This window comes from Sitophilus oryzae, unplaced genomic scaffold, assembly GCF_002938485.1.
Source record: "Sitophilus oryzae breed Bouriz unplaced genomic scaffold, Soryzae_2.0 scaffold_1227_pilon_pilon, whole genome shotgun sequence".
NCBI lineage: Eukaryota > Metazoa > Arthropoda > Insecta > Coleoptera > Curculionidae > Sitophilus > Sitophilus oryzae.
In genome coordinates, this window is record NW_022145868.1 from 323,950 (window position 1) to 341,811 (window position 17,862).

At 33.0% G+C, this 17,862-nt stretch overlaps 1 protein-coding gene across 2 annotated transcripts in view; it reads right to left on the bottom strand.

Moving 5' to 3' along the window:
- The window catches only part of LOC115874103, a 59,886-nt gene that overhangs the window by 34,974 nt on the left and 7,050 nt on the right, over positions 1-17,862 (bottom strand). The window contains exon 1 of one of the 2 annotated variants that reach the window (XM_030889179.1): positions 15,376-15,454. The exons of the other annotated variant lie outside the window; for it this stretch is intronic. The gene's annotated coding sequence lies outside the window, so the exon portion shown is untranslated. Of the gene's footprint in view, positions 1-15,375; positions 15,455-17,862 lie in introns of those variants that run through there. 2 annotated transcript variants of the gene reach the window in all.

Below are 17,862 nucleotides of genomic sequence, written 5' to 3' on the forward strand. Positions count from 1 at the left end.
TAAAATCGTTTAACTTAAAAGTTTTTTTACCGATTTTTTTTAATATAACTAATACCATTTACTAGTAAATGTAAAAATATAATACATACACAGAATACCTAATCCTATCTGAAGCCGGAATCGTCTCTAACCAGCTGCTCGAGTCACAATGTTACAACGTGCTCCTACTCAAATCTGCAGTGCACGTGTAGCTTATAAACAAAACGGGTATAAATAAAAGCATGCGACGGTACTGCAAATGAGTAAGCAGCGCCTATTAAGGCATAGGGAAAAGATGACCCGTAAAGATACCAGGCGCCAGGCGATGCACCAATACGGAACATTTTACGACGTTTGCTTTGCATAAACTTTCACAGAAAAGGACAAGTGACAGATCGAGTTAGACAGGTTCACGAATATACAGGGTGCTACAAATTCTAGGTACGAGCATTGGTATCTCGGTACAGATGCCAAAAAACTGAGCAATCCTTGAAATTATTAAAACTTTTTTCATGGCATCTTGGTGAACATCCCAAATCGCAACTTTGCCAAATTTAACCATGTTCGTATCTATTACGGTTACCGAGATACCAATGCTCGTACCTCGAATTTTTAGCACCCTGTATATACACCGTGTCCTATAGAAGAATGCATACTGCAAGGAACTCGCAACACTAGAGAGAATACAAAGCTTATTAATTACGGAGTAATTAATAAAGGGTTGGAACCTTTGGTGTTACCACAGTAAAATAAAACACTAATTCAACACAATACACCAAAACACTTTACTTTTTCACTTAACGCGCGTTTCGCTAACCATTTTAGCATCACCAGCAGATGATTAAAACTGAGTAGTACTAGTTTTCAAATTCAGTACACTAAATCAAACGGTACTGTACTCTAAAACACAGAAAAATGTTAAGATGTCCATTTTTCCCTGCAAGTCAGTGTATAAAAAATAAAAAGTACATATCTACAAAAGCAGGCCAATTTTGCATTATAAACTACGCCCTTAAAAAATTTATGTAAATAAAATAAAACAAGTCGTAATTTTTACGAAACCATTTTGAAAGACATTTCTATGAGCTTTTATTGCAGGGAGCTATTTTTAAACCGCCCAAGGTTAAAATCAAATCGTACCATTTGATGTTCATAAATCTTTATCTGTTCGTAATTCACCAGAACTGTGGAGTGAGAGGTACTTGACCTCAATCACTTTTCAGTTTACCTGATAAAAGTTTCGAAAGCAAAGGACTTGCTGTAAACTATTTATCTTCCGAGTGTCGTAAACGCAAATGGACGACGACGAGAGCTATAATAAATATTGGCAAACATTATACAGGAATAAATTATCTTGATTTAAAATATCAAACCTATATTGAGGGGCTTGTATATTTTCCTTCAAGAAAATATAATATACGTAGTTGTAGATACAGTTGCATCTAAATAATGCATTGATTTTAACAATACTAAACTAAGATATGAGAATCTGGTGTTACAGTCTATTTGGTCAAACCAACAAAATCTTTAGTTACCAGAAACTATCCTTGATTTGACTAAAGCCGCGTCCAAGCTACTCGAACAAAACGTTCGCGAACATATATAATTCACACTATATACTGGTAGCAGCAGGTCGTAAACGATGGCACAGCCCATCGCATCGGTCCGGAGGACTGAGGTGCGGGGAACAATGCGACAACCAGTTTGCTCTATAGATCTAGGATGCGTTTAGATAGTCGCTGTTTTTTCTAGTGCCCGGATTTCGAGTGCAAGCATTTTATTAAATAAATTAACCGGTAAACAGTTTAAGAACTTTTGTCGTTCAAGAATCAATATTTAGCAGGCGGAGGGTCACAGGGGTCTTTTGGTAGATTATTCGTTATAGTGTATTTTTAAGACTTGTATTCATTTTCAGCCGATTCTACCAGGTTTTTCTCAAAAGGGGCTCACTTTTTTACTTTTTCATTTTTTCAGATTTTGGTTTGTTAGTATATGACATAAATCGGGATTGATTGACGTATTCAATTACCTTCGGTCGCTTCCTGTTTCACCGGAAATGACTACAACTTTGTATTTTTAGATTGTATCCTAAGTACTTTTTTACTTTATTTGATAGAAAATGACATTCTGAATAGAATGACATATCATACGTCAATTTTAGACAATTCCAATTAAATAAAAATAGCATTTTAAATTTCTAGAGTGCCAAAACTGAGTTAAAAGTATTAATTTGTAATCAAAGAACTTTGGAAACATATATTTGATCGTGTAAAATTTTTTCGCGTCCTTTCATTGCCGCTTAAAAGATGCCCAAATCGTATTTTTAATGATAACTCAAATTTTTCAAATGGTCCGAGGCTGGCTCAGTATATTTGGAAAAAGCATTTTTTACGAATAATTTGGTACCACATACTTGGTATTTGGAGTAAAATTGTCGTTACGTTTATTTATGGCCATTTTCTATCATATACGGTAAAAAAATACCGAGGGTAACATTTAAATCAAAAGTTGTTGTCATTTCCGGTGAAATAGGTAGTGACCGAAAATAAATGAAAACGTCGATCAATCCTGATTTATGTCCTATACTAACATACCAAATCTCGTTTTTTATCTAAAAAATTAAAAAAGTTATAGAACCACTTTTCAGAAACACCCGGTATTTTATTTTAATTACATTCAATATATACAATATTCTCGTTGATGATTTCTTTAAAATAAATATGACAATATCCTCTAATAAAAATGCGAGTTGCTTAACTCTAATAATTCTAATTCTGAGCTAGAAAATGAGCCAGATGCTTTAGCTAGACCGTTATTCAGAAGCTACAAAACTATTGATGAAAATATGCATGAAAATTTAATATCTAGCACACAACCAGAAGATATTGGTACACGGGTACATTATTAAGTTTATTATAATGATTTTTTTCACTTCAAAAAAATAGGAATAAAAATAGAATCAGGAAATAAACAGAACGACCCACAAAAAGAAACAAGTCCTCATCAAAAACATAAAATTAAAAAAATGTCAAGTCTGGCAATGCAGTTGAATGAAACTAAGTCAGTTATTTTAGTGAGAGTCTATTAAAGCACCAATTCAACAATTTCGTTGATTTCTGAATTACCTATCAACATTTATCGTGACCTTATCAATATTAAACATCTTTATTTCTATACTAATAAACTACCCACAAACTTCGTTACAAACTACAAACAGGTAAATTAAGATTTACAAATAGGTAGTACCTCAATAAAACAGAACGGACTAAATCGACCATTGTACCAGTCGGTGGTCTACCGCATATAGAAGCAATACAAATTAGTAATTCTTCCTTTTATGAGCCACCTATAATGCATTCTTGCTTGGTTTATATTGTATTTAAATCGGACAAACGAAAGCTTTAAAGAATTACCGACTATAAATCTAAGGGTTCTATGGCACCTGCTCGTAGTTTAGACCAACTGCTTACTAAATAGCAGCTTGGGTAAATGTTGCTGGGTTTTGAATAAAGAAAAACAAGCCCAGATTAATATTTAATACTAGTGAAGAGGGCAATATTTTTTATTTAAAAATTTAAGTGCTTGATAAATGTATTCTCTTTTCTACTTGAAAATTTATTAAAATAAAAAATGATGTTAAGAATCTTCTAAAGGAATTTTTAATAAATTTCTTCTTTCGTAGTGCAGTAATATGCCTGTTATTATTATTAAAAGATATTTTCTGTTTTATATGAAATTTATTTTAAAATGTTTAATTTAGTACATTATATACATACAAAATTATAAAGGTGGAACAAATTTCGTTTGTAAAATCGATTAAAAACATTCGGTTGCTCAAAATCTTGTCTGGGGCAGAAATTCTATTACTAAAAATCTAGGTGGTTGCAACCTTGGTACTACTTGATAAAATAGGTTTTGATAACTGTAAATATCTAATATTGATTTTCATGTATCGAACACTTTACTTAGTATCAGTCAATATTTACTTAAATTATTACTATACAATACATACAAGTAGTAATGCTTACAGAATACTTTTTTAAGTATAACTTCGAAAAAAACTATTATACGCTTCAAATCACCTAAGAACAAATTGTGGTACAGATTGATCGAATCGACTCACGGTGGGGTATTAGCATGAAAAAGGTGATCGAAATTCGAAAAAGCAAATGTCTTTAAGATTTCCCAAAAAAAGATAAATGGTAAGTTAAATCATCTCTACCATGAATGGCGTTGCTATGGGTGTGTTTAGTTGCATTCATTTGTTTCAACGAAACGTCAAAGTTGTTACTTCTCACAGATATGAGGTAAATGGCTAAATTTTATGTTTAAAATTATAAATTGTTGTTGTTCTTGTGCTCTTTTTACGTTTATATTATCGTTTTGATTGAAAATGGCTCAGCAAGCTGCAGGTATGTATTCTACAAAAACGTATTATTTATTTTGATATTCTCTATACTAACGATTTTTTTTGCAACTAAAAGTTAGGCGTTCAGAAAATTTGATTAAATTTGTGACATTTTTATTATACTTAGAGATTTAGTTGCGCATTTCGAAGAATTCAGCATATTGTCTATATACGTTTTACTTAGTAAACATTGGGCTTTCATACAGTAAAATAAAATACTGCGACTTTTTGCCATTTTGCTGATAAAATGAGAAAAACATTCTTGGTTTCCTCTAATTTGCCAATCAGTGATATACTAATGCGAGGTGTAAACCGCGATGGCATCGTTGTGTACAAAGCGATCGCATTAGTGCCATTAGCAGTATAGCACAATTTGACATTAGTAGCGACTTTAGTGGTATGGGCATTGCTCGCGGATCAGTCGTAGCATTAGTAGTAGTAGTTGCGATATTACTACTGGCACTGACCGTGGAAACACTGGAACAGTGATTTTTCTTTCTTTTTTTAGAATCGACGAATTACCTTTTATTTTGTTCATATTATTTCCTTTTTAATTGAAAATAGCAATAATTTATATAAGGTCTACATAAAAAAATTTCGATCAACTATCAGTGTCAAATATCCCACTGTGGCGACTGATTGACCGAATGAATTAGGTATTGAATGAGACCATCAGTCGATTTGACAGTTTTTACCATTTGTTCTCTATACGGGGTGTCCAAATATTCTGTGGACATAGAACTACTACGTATTTTTGGAATTAAAATAAGTACATTTTACCTCTATATAAAAATGTTTAGTTTTCCCTTCAGAGGGCATTAAGCTTTATAAAAGCAAATACATTTTTTAAGATATTCTAAGGATCGTTATTCCGATTTTAATGACATTTGAGGTGCCTATGTTTTAGTAAGCGCTTTAACATTCGTTTTTATAAACAAAAAAAAAAGAAAAAGTACAGGAAGGGTGAAAACCGGGGTCAACCGACGGTTAATTTTTTTTCGTAAAATATTCCTAATATTTACTACATTTTTTCTTACAAAAAAGCGCCACATTGCTTATTTTTTGAGAAAACAAAATTTTTATATATTTTTTTTTCAAAACAGACCTACAAAATATAGAGCCAGTTCCAATATAACAACTTCGTATTTTTTTTAATCGAATTAAGTTATTAATTGCACTCAATTTACCTCTATACAAAAGTGCTTCGTTTGTCCGCTACAAGGCATCAGTATTAGTAACCACAGACAGAGGAAACTTATTTATCCAAGTGTAACATGGTTTATATTATTCGATCACACGATGTATAGACTAAGTTAAAATAAGGCCAATTTTCTAGATTATTTTAATAATATTAATAGACCCTGAATTACACTTTGCATACAATACAAATTACAGGACAGAAAGGAAATTTCACCCGCTTATCCTATCCATTTTCATATTATTCGTCCCGTTATAAATACACACTCCGGCGAAGATTCTAAAAACCTCTATTAAGTACTGTTAAAATTTACCTACTCCTCCGGTGCCAGTACCGCCACGAAGCTATTCGATATGGCAGTGGGTACCATTCACGGTGCACCAGATGGGACAAAAGGTACCCAGGTAGCGCAAGGGTCACGCGAGAGATTTCATCTGCGATACGCGACGGTAGGTACCGAGTTTGTTAGGAAATAGAAGAACAACTTGTTTTTATAAATTCTGCACAAAAGGAAGTATACACGGTATCTTATAATCCCATGTAAATTTTTAAAGTGATGAATAAGTTCCCAATTCTACTTTAGAGAAGAACTTACTTGAAACTTCTTAAAATAAAGCTTAAACTTGTTCATTTTGAATTATTTATACAAATTATTGTTGAATTATAAGAGAAAAATGCAAAATTAACCGAAAACTTGGAAAATGGCATTAAGATGCAAAAACATACCTCTTTTTGTTTCCTAGTCTACTACTTTAATTTTTAGTAGTTGATTTCCAACTTCCTTTCGAAGCTATAATTTCCCCATCAGCGATAATTCTTCAATAAGGGCGAGAGCATAAATTGGTAACTTCCTGAAATTAGGTTATAGGGCCGACTTTCTCTCTTTTTATGCGCAACTTCCGGATATGCAATTAAAAGTTTGAACAAGTTCCCGGCCTGCCGAGAGGAAATTCAATCCCATTAATAAATAAACCAGTGGAAAATGCTTTAGAACGTTTCGAAATTTTCAGTTTTCTAAATATTTAGTTCGTTAATTAGACTAGAATCTGTTTTAGAGTTATCGGACATCGCGATTTTAGTTAAATGTTGTTTGATTTTGGTTTCAGTTAAGCTTTTCAACGAAGTCTTTAGCAGAATGCCATTAGTTGCAATCAGAACTAGAGCGAATCATAGATTATATTACATTAGAGTAGATTATTTCAGGTGGATAATGGCATATTCTATTCTTTTCAACTGTAGGTTACACGCTTCAACCGTATCTTTTTGAAGAACTTTAATAATTTGGAGAAAAAGTCTAATATATACACTAATAAAAGCAGTACAGCAACTTTACTGCAGTTGTTCCTTTACTACTCTATCCGAATTATTCCCAATAACAAAAGGTGTAAAACAGGGGTGTTGCCTGTCCTCAACCTTATTTAAAATCTACTTATCAGAAACTCTTAAGCAATGGCGCAAGAAGTGTTCTCGGATGGGAACACCTATTAATGACAACCTTTCTCTGTATACTCTGCATTTCGCTGATGGCCAGATAGGAATGGCTCCAAACAAAGAAGACCTAGAATATATGACTAGAAAACTGATTGAAGAATACGCAAAATGGGGATTGGAGATTAGAGCTAAACAAAAAGATAAGAGACGTGTGTGTTGGTGGCGATTTAGAACATCAAGTATTAAATAACAATATAAAGGTATTGAAACTCAAACAATTTCGGACTTGCTTACACAACGTTTCGGTCAGCAGACCGTTACCAAGTGTGAAGTCCACTAAGAATTTGAGCGCTTTATGAATGGTTGCCATATTGTTGAAATTTCCATTCTTGGATTGCTAAAGATTTTATTATTGTTAGATATGATATGATACGATCTCTTTAAATTTGCGCTTTTTCCAATGGGGTTCTTTGTGGACATTGTTTCATATTTTTGCGTATGTTTTTTATGTTCGTCAAGTCGTACATGTAGAGAACGTTTTGGCTCTCCAATATACGACTCACCACACTTGTAAGGTACCTGGTAGATGCACTTATTCTCTTGTTTTGATGATTCCGGTTTTGTTTTTCTTTGGACACTTCTTAGGGTAGTCCCAGACTTAAAAACAGTTTTAATTTTGTACTGATTTGCTATTCGCCTGATCTTCTCCGATGTTCCTTTCTCAGGCTAACGCACTCAGGCTAACGCACCAACCAAGTCAGATTTGCAATTGGATATAATATTGTTTAGATAATTTGGAGAATAACCATTCTGAATTAGCATAAAGATTGAAGCCTGCGAAGAATATAATGTATTTAGGGATAAAAATTGCAAGCCAAAAGGAAATGGAAGAACGGATTGGTACAGGCAGAGAGGTGATAGGAGATATCTCGGATCACAGAAAAAAAAACTGATCTATAATGCGATCCTGGAAAGTGTAGTGATATAATGGCTCTGAGGTATGGCAGTTGAGTGAAAGATATAAAAGATGTTGACAAAATGTCCAACAGACAAATATTGTTTCTTTTTTAAAGTTTCATTTGCATAAAATTTCTTAAAATATTATATAATTCAATGATGTTCAATATAGAAAGTGCTTCTAGTAAATATCAATTAAAATCAATCAATAAAAAGACTGCTTGCAAAAGTCTTACCAGCCAGACCAATACCAAGGGAGTCTTGATATTGGTCTTGCTGTTGTTGGTTCATCACTGTTTTCAATGCACCTGCAGTCAAAAATTCTATTTGAAAAAAGCAAAATATATAATCAAACCGAAAAATTAAATCCCAAGAAAACCAATGCACGTGTCGCCCTTTAAACTCAAGCTGGCTTAGTTTGTAACAAAACGCCACACCTGCCCTGGTGATGATGACAAGCAGATGCCCGAAATCCTTTCGGCCTGAATTGAAAACCTACATTCGAAATATGGTGGCCCGTTGACGGGTGAAAAAGGCTAAATTATGGTAATCTCTACGGTCAGAAATCAGATGAAAAATACAAGTTGCCAGGCTTATTTATTTTCTTTAATTTGTAACAGTGTTGATAGCATGGAACATTAAGAGTCTTTTTTAAATTAGCAAAAAGCTTTTTATTTCTATCAAGGTATGTTGGTGACTTTTTTTTATCAAAAAATGCTTAAAATAAAACAGTTAAAATAAAAAAAAATCTAATTGAAACAAAAAAACGATTTTTTTTATTTTTTGCACCCTGTTTTCTGAACAAAACAATTGTGTTTTAGACACACTTTATTTACAATTTCGATAATGTCACTAAACTGAAACCAAACATCGATTCTGTCCGCATATGTATTAACCCCTATTATCATATTTATCATGTCCGCTGCTCTATAATTTATCCACGCCGACGTGGCGTTAAGAAACTAAACTAAATTCGCAACTAAATCGAATAAATTATATGCGGACCCGTAGCCAGCGCGGCCTAATTTAATCACCCAACCCGATTATTTATTGGGTGTATTAATTGCGGAGTTTATTGAAAGGGAAAAATCATTTCGCAATGGCGCTCACACGTACGCTCACATACACGCCGGCAAAACTAGGCATTGAACGGGAGAAAGCATAAATTAGCGAGGTTCAATAATGAAGTCCGCCTAACGAGATACAGTGACGGTTTTGATACAAAATAATTGGCAGTAATTTGTTCAGTAAACCCTGACGTTTTAAAACAAAAGCATTATTAACGGCAGTATTATTATTATGAAACTGACATACAGTTGAACTCAAGAACCTGGAAGACTCCATCCGTAACCTGGAATGGGAATTCTCCCAGACACTCACAGAAATTTCTTCAGACTTACGACTCGGAATTCTTCTTCTTTACGTACCGTCTCTTTCGTGGAGATTGGCGATCACATTGGAAAAATCTTCACGATTCTCGGCTTTCCTTACCAGTTCTTCAAAAGCTAGGTGAGTCCAGTTTCTGAAGTTTCTCAACCAAGATAGTTTCTTCCTGCCGAGACCTCTTTTTCCATCAATTTTACCCTTAACTATTAATTGTAAGACGTGGTATTTTTCATTTCTCAATATATGCCCTAAGTACGATGTTTTTGGTGATATGGGCTGTCCATGGAATTTTAAGCATTGTTGGATATATTCATGTTTTGAACGATTCTAGGCGATTCATCTCTTCAACTTTCAGTATCCATGTTTCTACTCAGTATAATAGGATTGACCAAACATAACATTTAACGAGCCTAGTTCTCAACTCAAGGTCCAATCTGGGGTTCTGGAAGAAGTTCTTCTTTTTAAAAAATGCATTTCTCGCTTGTTCTATTCTGTATTATATGTTGTTCGATATGTTGTATTACGTTGTATGTACTTACTTACACTCGTAATTTAAGAGTACGTTGCACAACGTTGTACTACGTTTGTTATTCTGTAGTACAATAAACATGCCTTCTGGCGACGTAATGACAACGGTGTAAAACCCCACTTCTAACAACGTTGTACCCTATAATGTTTACCAACGTTGTTAAGTGCAACGTCGTAGCGACGTTTTGGCTACGTAATTTGAGGTTTGAGTATGCATAGAGCAGGGAAAAGTACCAATTGCAACGTTGCGTGTAGTCAAAACTAGTCGGAAGTCGGAATCAAAATTAGCAAACTACTTGGGCATATTCTTAGGAACAACAAATACCATCTACTACATCTTACTATCAAAGGTAAAACTGAAGGGAAGCATGGTCCAGGCAGAAGACAGATGTCGCGGACGAGAAACATAACGGATTGGACAGGAATGAATATTCCTGTCTAAGTTTCAAACACACACAACAGCAAAAAGGCGAGAAGAACGACCAAAAAACATCATCCAGCAGCAAAAATATAAAATAATGAAGTCGGATGTAATCCAAAAGTAGTATCAAAAATATTTTGATTTGGAGTGGATCATTTTTTTACATTAAATAGCAATTGAATTGCACAACAATATGTTTCTGATTGAGTGCGTAAAGTAAAAGTCGACGCCGTCTTTGTGCGTATGCAAAAGATCCATTTTGTGAGCACATCAAAAGAAATTACGCTTTAAATTGAAAGTATTTAGAGCGGAAGGATATTGAAAGAGATTCTTAAGTGGCTAATTCAATCTGTCTTGTTTTTGTTTAAAGGAATCTGTTCATTTCCTTGAGAGAAGGTAAATTTTAACTTTATTTGTGCTTTGAAAGAAATCTATAGAAACCTTCGAATGACTTCTCAGTAAATAATTTGTAATTTGTAGATCCAAACAATAATATAATACCAATTTGAAAAACACAGTCAAATTCATCATCATGAATTTTGGTAGTTTTATATTAAGAAGATAAAAATCAGGTATTTTTTATTGTATTTTATGTATTTATAGATATAGCCATGGGCGCCGGACAGGGGGGGCAAGAGGGGGCATTTGCCCCCCCCTGGATCACTGAAACAATAAAAATAAAAGCTATCTTCTTACATCCATCTGTAAAAAAATAATCATTATTATGAAATATTTAGGTGTTACCTGTAAAATAATAAAAAATGTGGTAATTATTAGGAAAACTGGAAATCGTCCGATTTTCACCAAAATTATTATACACACTATTTTGAGGTCGTAGATTACGAATCTATTTTTTTCTTGGCGGCCTCTTACCGTTTTTCAGAAAAACGGAAAATTATTTCAACATTGAATTTTTCTTTATTTCGGCCCTATAAAGTAATAATTTCACTATATTTTCATAATATTATAGTTTACCTAAAAGCCACATTTGATTGGGGATAGAAAAATGTCCAATATTTTACTGAAAAACACTTTTCTTAACAAAATAACAAAGAAAATTGAGACCAGATGGAAGTTTGACATTTGATATATCCTTCTTTCTCTCTCCTATGTAATGAGAGAGACAAATATATTCCAGACATAATCTAGAAATTTGAAAATTTACAACGTTGCCATATCTTCTATTTTTTCGGGCGATTAGGGATATTAAATAAATTACCTATTATGAGATCGACAATAATTAAATATACACCTATATCCACAAAATTACGCGGAAGAGTTTTGATTGCATTGGTTTTAACTTCTTTGCGGAGGGGGTTAATCTTTTTTTGATATAATATGACAACAAAAGATTAACACCCTCCGCATGGAAGTAGTAACCAATGCAATCAAAACTCTTTCGTGCAACTTCGTGGGTATAAATAGTCAGATCTCGTTGGTAAAATAGCACTTATGGGAAGGAGCCGTTCTTCTGGCGACCCCTTTCGTAATTCCAGAATGAGCGAAAAAAGCACGCTAAATTTAGGTTTAGCAACATTGCTTTAAATGCCAGAAACACATAAGCTTACTTCGGGTTTCTCTTATTACCGATTCTGAACCGTCCTAGAACTGTGATGCGTATGCGCAGCAGGAAATATGAAGACATTATTTCATTTGCGCATGCGCTGCAGAGTTCTAGGACGGTTCAGAATTGGTAATAACAAGAACCCGAACAAAGCTATAACCTAACATTCTCAGATTGTTGATTATTGAATACCTAACAAAATATGTGCTAGAAAACCTTAAAAATATGAGAAATTAAGAAAAATTCGATATTGAATTATTTTCCGTTTTTCTGAGAGACGCCGAAAGGAAAAAGTTCAGATTCGTAGTCTACGACTTCAAAATAGGGTGTATACCAATTTTGGTGAAAATCGGACGATTTCCAGTTTTCCCAATAATTACCAAAAATGTGTTTCAATTTTTTATTCATTTTTACCTTGCCCCCCCCCCCCCTAAATTTCATTCTTCCGGCGCCCATGGATATAGCTGTATTTATTAAGAAATATTTAGGGTCTCATTAAATTTAAGTAAATAAATAAATATAATTATTCGGTATAATTATTATTTATTGATTTAAGACTATATACATTACTCATTTAATAAACATTGAACAAAGCTGCGTGAAACCAAGATATACCGACCAAGATAATAATAACACTCAGTCTTGCCTCACTGATTTCGGGGAGAATTTTTCATGTATTTGTTGGTCTTAGTCATTTCATGCATTCCTACTCGCCGATATAAAATGTGATAAAATGTTATAGGCACACACAAATACAGAAATCTTCTTGTTTTATTTGAGAAGTAATATGTGCTTATTTAGTTTAAAATTCCCAAAAAAGTCCCAAACGTTCTTAAAGTAGGGTTGTGAAGTCTTTATTATGCATTAATCAAAAATAAATTGGGCAAACAGAACAATCTCATCGTTCAGTGGATATCACCAGTGGAATTAGGTTAAGTTAATTAATGTAAGTAGGAAGGAAATATTTAAACTGCGATAAGGCCGAGATAAGTGTGAACTGGTCCATATAGTGTCATATATAAATTATGGCTATTTAGTCTTGACGATTTCACTTTCAAATAAAGGCTTACCAATTTATTGCATGTTGATAATGACGTTGGTAACATGGTAACCTCAAAAGTATTAAAAAATCACGAAAACGGTTATAATAGTTTAATAACAAAATTCACCACAATACAGCAAAAACACTTTACTTTTGCACTGGACGCGCGTTTCACTAACCATGTTAGCATCATCAGCATATGATTAAAACTAAACTAATATCTACAAATTAAGCTTTCATATATGCGCTCAGTTGGTACCGACTAGGCGTGACAAAATGCATCTAATTGCCTGTTATATGAGACTTGTGTAATTAATTTTAAATGATTAATATCTATGCAGTGTTCTTTATCAACAATATATTGAGCAACGCAATATTTATCCGGTCAGATCAGATAAATGTAGTAATAAAATAATTTAAAATTAATTAAACAAGTCTCAAATTTCAGATCAAAATTACAGGTAATTAGAGACAATGGTCCAATTCCCCCCAATTCTCTGTTCCTATTGCTCTAATTTCGGTAAGTAATTATTGGAGAGAAAATATTAAAATATTGATAATGGCAAAATACATTTACTCTTAATAGATTATAATAAATAAAAGAATAATTTAAAGAAAAGAAGGCTCTTTCATGTGGAACTAAAGAGGCATTTATGTTGCTACCACATTTTCCTGTGTGTGTGTGTATTTTTTTAAAGGTCCCATCTGCGTCAGAGAAAACGGAAATGCTTTTTTGTTGTCGTCTCTTTATCTTCTCGTTTTCAGGGAACCATTAAAAGTAAATTTAGTTGCCGTTGGCCTCATGTAATAGAGCAGCTTCTGCAAAAGCCCCTATTTATAATGAGGATTTTTTGTATAAAAATGTAAAAAAGTGGAAAATTCTCTGTTCAGTTTTGAGGAAGTATAATTCACAATTAATTTATAATAAAACAGTAGTTCTAAATGTATCATTATTTTGATGGTGTCTATATCCAGTATGATCGAAAAAAAACCGTGTCAGCGATTGCTATGAAATGAAGGTCGCTGTCATTTTATATGTAAAATTATAATATGGGGAATGTCATTGATATTCATTTCCAAGCCAACTGGACGCCGTTTTTTTTCGGTCATACAGTAGAACCAAGACAGCTCGTGGTTCAATCCTTAAGACATATTCAAAGCCTCGAAATTATTGGAATAAATTAACATTTCAAATTTTTGATCTCAGTCTAATAACTACCGTGTGATCGAATAAAAACGGCGTCAGCGATGGCTATGAAATGAAGATCGCTGTCATTTTATATGTAAAATTATATTGGAAATGTCATCGATGGTCATTTCCAAGCCAACTGGACGCCATTTTTTTTCGATCATACGGTATTTAGTCAACATGTTTATTTATCTCAATGATGACAGGTATTGATAATTTAGATTCCAAATATCTCGAAAACCATTACTCGTAGCGATTTTTACCAAGAGACGTTTTTTACGTAAAAAACGTCCTAAATAATATTTTTTATTCAGTAGTTTTATACAGGTACGGACGAAAAGTTATTACTCTTCAAACCAGTTAAAAAATTTGTATGTGGCCGCCCTCTACTAGTAGGAGTCATATTGACATCAAAATCAAATTTCCCATGTCAAAATACTCTCAGACGCCAGTTTTCATCCAAATATTGACGTTACTGCAGAAATTATTTGGAAAATATCGAAACAAAAATAACACTTCTACACCCTGTATCTCTGAAACTAAGCATTTTAGGAAATACATTTATACGAAATTTGTTACTTATTTTTATCTACAGAATATGCTGCCGAAGTTTCCGGAATACTGTTCGGACACCCTGTATAAAAAAATAATTTTAACGCCTAGGCATAAAAGTAAAGCACTTTTACGCCTAAGAACGAAAGTACGAAAATATATTATTAAACTGACATAAAGTGTGAAATTCAACGAGTAATCTTTTTATATTATTTGAATATATACAGCCTGGCCACAAAAAGTATCATTTTTACTCCTAATAAAACAATATAAGTACTATTTTTGCTCTTATATCGCTAAAAAATTATGACGTCCGGATTTTTGGGAAGGTTTGCCAAAGGTTAGACAAGTTTTCATCTGGTAACCCTAACTGCAAGTAACAATCAAAATATCTAAACTTTAATATAAATTGACGTCTCCACAATATTTCAATACGGCACTGAGAAGAAACAATGACAAAAAAATAGAGCACAGCCTATTTATAACCAGCCTGTCGACTTAAAAATATTATACGTAAAAAATCGAATTTCATTGAAACTTCGTTTAAAAACTAATAAATTAAATTAATATTAAATTGCATTTATTAAGAAACCTCTATTATATACATAGGATTTACATAGCTACTTATACGCAGCCGCCATGTTCTCCCTCTTCTCTATAGGTTTAACATTTTTGTAATACTATTTTTTATGATTATATCAAACAAAATAATTTACTTACCGAAATCAGTTTTCAGCATCACCCGAACACGGTTAACTATAACTACTGTCTATTGTAATGCTAAATTATTTATATGTCACTACGTACGTTCTATTCGTGTAACCACTACTAACCTAGCTAGCTATGCGACGTGATATAACAATAAAGACGGTCAAATGTTATCGACGAAAAATAGTTTTTAATCATTCCATTCACGAGCACAATCAAAAGAAAAGAATAATACCACAATACTGTAGGAGGTGCGTCTATTTTCTTTATTTTTTACTTTTTTGTTCTGGTTATCTTTTGGTCGATCGAGATTCCAAAGTGTAATTAAATAATGAACGGAATGGTCATGTCAGGCATATCTAATAGGATGTTATTATTAGTAATATAAAACAATAAGAATAAACATTGATATAAAAACCATCTCTCTGATAATTTTTATGAATATAGAATATCACAATATTTTTTGAGGAAATATTGACAGAAAATATTCGATTAATGATTTAATAGCCGAAAAGAAGTCATTTTTGGGGGAGGCCCTCCCGTGCAAAATATTGAACTATACGCCGCCACTGGAAGAGCATATTGCTAGAATGAGATCAGATTTAAGAACAGAAATTCTTCATCATGACAATGCCAGCTCCCATAAAGCACGTCAAACAACTGAATATTTGAAGGAGACACATCGAATTAATGTCTCATTGCCCGTATTCACCCGATTTATCGCCTAATGACTTTTTCTTGTTCTCACTATCAAAAGATGCGCGGATAGCGATTTTAAATACATCAAGAAGCTGTTGAAGACTTTCAAAACCATGTTTCTTCGATATCAACTTGAGAGTAGAAAAAATGTCTCCAGAATTAGTTTGAGCGTATTATGTAAAAATGTATAGACCTTATAAGGGCGAATATTCTAAAAGCAATAAAACACTTTGTTTCGTACTTGTCAAGAATAATGACAGGAAATAGATGTGAAAAGGTTGTGAAAAGGTTGTGAAAAGGTTGTGAAAAGGTTGTGATAAAGTTGTGAAAAGGCACTACAGATAATTATTAAGAGCAAGAACATCTTCTCTAGAAGAAGTCTGAATATACCAAACAATGATACGACCAATAGTATCTACTATATGCATGTAAAACGTGGACGTTCAATGCAACGGAAAATTTGAGGCTAGAAGTTTGGGAAAAGAAAATATCGAGGAAAATGTTTGAAGGAAAGAAGATAGACAACATATGGACCAGAAGAACAAATGAAGAATTAAAGCAACTATATCGGGCACCGAGTATAACGGTAGTAGCAAGAGCACAAAGATTGAGATAGCTGTCTGGGACATATTGAAAGAATGGCTAAAACAAGAGTTCCTAAAATGATAATGAGACGTGAAATTGGTGGAAAGAGAAGGAGGGGTAGACTGCGAACCTCAGATGGAAAAGGGAGAAGGGGATGAAAAATGTTGAAGAAGACTTAAGAAGGCGCCAATAATAATATAAAATTATATAATATACGCGTCTCGTAGATATACAGGGTGGTCCGAACTGTATTCCGGATACTGCGGCAGCTTATTGAATAGATAAAAGTAAGTAAAAAAGTTCGTATAAATGTACCTATGTCCTAAAATGTTTAGTTTCGCAGATACAGGATGTTGAACTTTCATTTTTATTACGATTTTTTCCTAATAATTTCTGAAGTAACGTCAATATTTAGATGAAAATTGGTGTCTGGGAGAATTTTGATATGAGAAACTTGATTTTGATGTCAATATGACTCTTATTTGTAGGGAGCGACACCTACATGTGTTTTAACTGTTTTGAAGAGTAATCACTTTTTCTCTGTATCTGTATAAAACTACCGGGTGAAAAAATATACATTTTAGTGATTTTTTACGTAAAAAATGTCTCTTGGTAAAATTGGTCAATACATGTCATTATTGACAAAAAATAAACCTAAAACAAAACAGAGTAGATAGTTATTTAACTGAAATGGTAAATTTGGGCATTTTTTTTAATTAATGATGAGAAAAATTTTGATAAAACAGTTTCTGTAGGACTTTTGGCACAAAAACATTTCAAATTTATGATTTCATTCTAATAGCTATTTAGTCAGCATGTTTAGTTTATGTGATTGAAGACAGGTCTTGATCATTTCGACTCCAAATATCTCCAGAACCATTACGCGTAGCGATTTTTACTAAGAGACATTTTTTACGTAAAAAACGTCGTAAATGTATATTTTTTACTCAGTAGTATTATACAGGTACAGACAAAAAGTTATTACCTTCAAACCAGTTTAAAATATATGTATATAGGTTGCGCCCTCTACAAGTAGGAGTCATATTGACATCAAAATAACATTTCTCATGTCAAAAAACTTCCAGACACCAATTTTCATCCAAATATTCACGTTACTTCAGAAATTATCTGGAAAAAATCGAAATAAAATGAAACTTCTACACCCTGTATCTCCGAAACTAGGGATTTTAGGATATACATTTATACGAACTTTCT